We start from the raw sequence: 3,400 nt of genomic DNA, 5'->3' as shown, positions 1-3,400 counted from the left end.
GGTGGGGATCGTGCGGGGGAAATAGGGTGCAATGGGGGTTAGGGTTTCGGGGTAGTTGGGGGATATGGGCGCGGCTGCTGGGCCGGCCTGGTGGCCTGCTGGGTCGTGGCCTAGTGGGGGAGGCCTTTTCTCTTTTCTGTTATTTTTTGTTCTATTTTGTTTTTTTATACTTTTACTGTTTTTATTTTATTTCCCAATTTATTTTTGTTTGTAAAATATATAATTAACACCCAATTTGCATTACTAAATATACCTCTGCCACAATAACTTTGGCACCTAAATAAAATAGTTTCGTAATTATTTATTATTTAAAAGTATTTATATAATAGTTTTTATTACTATTTTATTACCATTTGAATATTTAAACATTTTATAAAAGTATGGTTTCTCCACCATAATTACCTATACAATATTTGGTTCACTCCGAACATTTTAGTTTTAATATCTGAAAACTTTTATTGTTTGCTTGATTTTGAATTTGAATTTGAATCGGTTTCAAACTAACGCAAGATTAGCAACAGTAATCGAAGTGACGTGGCATCATTAGCAGAGGGTTGCCGTAGCTTAATTATCCGGGCGTCACAATTCTCCTCCACTACAAGAAATCTCATCTCGAGATTTTAAGAATTGGAGTAAGGGGGAAAGATCTGGTTACGAAATTCTAACGAATCTTCTCAGTCTTTGTTGATGTTCTCAAAGAGATCGATCCATTACATTTATGTCTTCATTCCTCTGTTTTAGGTCATCATGATGAAGTCATCATCCTATCTTCGCGAATTCCATCATACTTATGAATAGGGAAAGGGGCAGCTCGACAACGATAGAATGCTATAAGGGGTAATCACCGGGGGTTATCCCATGAATGAACACATGAGTATAATGAATAAAACATGTTAAGAGCAAAGTAGTAAGGTACAATAAGAGGTTTCAAACGGATAGACAATCGTTGATGTCTGAAACAAAGTGTGAAAGGGGTCCACGGCAACGAGTATAAATATTGTGTCTGATACCAGAACTAATGATCTCTCGGAAGGTGGATCATGAATTACATACGAGGCCATGCGCGAGGAACAACCTTGGGAACAGGGGGTACAGGAGAGTCAGGTTTCAATCCTGTGGAATTGGGGGGTATGGGCTCATGATATGTCTTCAACGTATCTATAATTTTTGATTGTTCCATGCTATTATATTACTTGTTTTGGATGTTTATGGGCTTTACTTTACGCTTTTATATCATTTTTGGGACTAACCTACTAACCGGAGGCCCAACCTGTATTGCTGTTTTTTTGCCTATTTCAGTATTTCAAAGAAAAGGAATATCAAATAGAGTCCAAACGGAATGAAACCTTCGGGAGCGATCTTTTTGGAACGAACGTGATCAAGAGGACTTGGAGTGGAAGTCAAGAAACAAACGAGGCGGCCACGAGGGTGGAGGGCGCCCCCCTACTGGGCGTGCCTCCTATCTCGTGGGACCCTCGGGCGTCCACCGACCTACTTCTTCCTCCTATATATACCCATGTACCCCGAAAACAAGAGGCGACCACGAAAACTATTTCCATCACCGTAACCTTCTGTATCTGCGAGATCCCATCTTGGAGCCTTCGTCGGCGCTCCGTCGGAGGGGTAATCGATCATGGAGGGCCTCTATATCATCCCCAAGGCCTCTCTGATGAGTTGTGAGTAGTTTACCACAGACCTTCGGATCCATAGTTATTATCTAGATGGCTTCTTCTCTCTCTTTGAATCTCAATACTATGTTCTCCTTGATCTTCTTGGAGATCTATTCGATGTAACTCTTTTTACGGTGTGTTTGTCAAGATCCGATGAATTGTGGGTTGATGATTAAGTTTATCTATGAGAAATATTTGAATCTCCTCTGAATTCTTTTATGTGTGATTAAGTTATCTTTGCAAGTCTCTTCGAATTATCACTTTGGTTTGGCCTAATAGATTGATCTTTCTTGCAATGGGAGAAGTGCTTAGCTTTGGGTTCAATCTTGCGGTGTCCTTTCCCAGTGACAGCAGGGGCAGCAAGGCATGTATTGTATTGTTGCCATCGAGGATAAAAAGATGGGGTTTATATCATATTGCATGAGTTTATCCCTCTACATCATGTCATCTTTCTTAATGCGTTACTCTGTTCTTTATGAACTTAATACTCTAGATGCACGCTGGATAGCGGTCGATGTGTGGAGTAATAGTAGTAGATGCAGGCAGGAGTCGGTCTACTTGTCACGGACGTGATGCCTATATACATGATCATGCCTAGATAATCTCATAATTACTCGCTTTTCTATCAATTGCTCGACAGTAATTTGTTCACCCATCGTAATACTCATGCTATCTTGAGAGAAGCCACTAGTGAACCTATGTCCCCCGGGTCTATCTCTTATCATATAAGCTTTCAATCTACTTTTATTTGCATCTTTACTTTTCCTATCTATATTATAAAATACCAAAAATATATTTATCTTATCATATTATCTCTATCAGATCTCACTTTCGCAAGTGGCCGTGAAGGGATTGACAACCCTTTTATTGTGTTGGTTGCGAGTTCTTGTTTGTTTGTGTAGGTGCGTGGAACTTTTAAGGAGCCTCCTACTGGATTGATACCTTGGTTCTCAAAAACTGAGGGAAATACTTACGCTACTATTGCTGCATCACCCTTTCCTCTTTAAGGAAAACCAATGCAAGCTCAAGACGTAGCAAGAAGGATTTCTGGCGCCGTTGCCGGGGAGGTCTTCGTTCAAGTCAAGACATACCAAGTACCCATCACAAACTCATCTCCCTCGCATTTACATTATTTGCCATTTGCCTCTCGTTTTCCTCTCCCCCACTTCACCCTTGCCATTTTATTCGCCCTTCTTCTGTTCGTCTTTTCATTTGCTTTGATGTCTTACTTGGCTCGTTTGGTCGTTTAGTTGGAATATTTGTTTATTTATTGCTAAACAGAGAAACTAAGATCTATGGATCATCATCCACTTGCTAATCTTTTTAAGAGATCCAATTATGATGAACCAATTGCTAGTGAGTTTTGTGCACTAGATTATCTTTATGAAGCTTTGCTTGAAATTCATGAATCTGAAAATTATGATGAAGAAATTTATGAAGAGATTCATGATAACTCTTTGAATAAAAAGCATGATTGCAATGATGTTACTATAAATTCTCTTGATGTCAATTGTGCTAATAATATGCAAAAGCCTAAGCTTGGGGATGCTAGTTTTGCTATGTCTACTACTTGTTGCAATGGTCATGATTGGGGTGATTCTTCTTTTGATCTTGAAAATTTATTTAACCCCCATGATGAATATGAGATTGATAATAGTGTTTGCAATATTATTGAAAGTGGGTTTGGAAGAGTGTCAACTTTAGATCCCACATATTTGGATTTTGATCAA

The sequence above is a fragment of the Triticum aestivum genome, chromosome 7B (genome assembly GCF_018294505.1).
Source record: "Triticum aestivum cultivar Chinese Spring chromosome 7B, IWGSC CS RefSeq v2.1, whole genome shotgun sequence".
Lineage (NCBI taxonomy): Eukaryota > Viridiplantae > Streptophyta > Magnoliopsida > Poales > Poaceae > Triticum > Triticum aestivum.
This window is presented reverse-complemented; position numbering follows the sequence as displayed.